This window comes from Lupinus angustifolius, chromosome LG02 (assembly GCF_001865875.1).
Source record: "Lupinus angustifolius cultivar Tanjil chromosome LG02, LupAngTanjil_v1.0, whole genome shotgun sequence".
Taxonomy (NCBI): Eukaryota; Viridiplantae; Streptophyta; class Magnoliopsida; order Fabales; family Fabaceae; genus Lupinus; species Lupinus angustifolius.
In genome coordinates, this window is record NC_032010.1 from 8,166,189 (window position 1) to 8,166,798 (window position 610).

The window sequence follows — 610 nt, forward strand, 5'->3', positions numbered from 1 at the left end:
TGCAAGTGGTACTCTTGTTGTAATGATCAAACATTTATAATAAGTCATGTCAACTGATGAATCCCTCTTTAGATTGATTCACCAGTCACATGTATAAAAAGTTTAGAATTATAACATGTTTATCATCACAGGTGTGTATGATCTTCGGCCAAATACTAACTTTCCTTTGGGCCAATTAATACTCACACGAATATTCATACACACTTACATATGATATTCCTCATGAGTTATATCCATGAGAGGGGTCACTTTGGCGACATTTCACTTCAATTGGCTCACTTGAAATAACAGACAACTTAATGGATGACCAAATAATAATCAAAGACAATGCACAAAGATACCAAAGCCCCATAAATCTCAAATTTCCCAAAAAAAAAATTTCTTGGGAGATTGAACTCTCGCTTGGGCGAGGTACTCGCTTGGGCGAGGTACTCGCTTGAGCGCAGTAGAAGCCAATGCTTTTGTTCAGCTCTCGCTTGGGCGAGGCACTCTCGCTTGGGCGAGGGACTCTCGCTTGTGTGCAATAGAAGCCAATGCTTCTGTTCATCTCTCGCTTGGGCGAGGCACTCTCGCTTGAGCGCAATAGAAGCCAATGCTTCTGTTCAGCTCT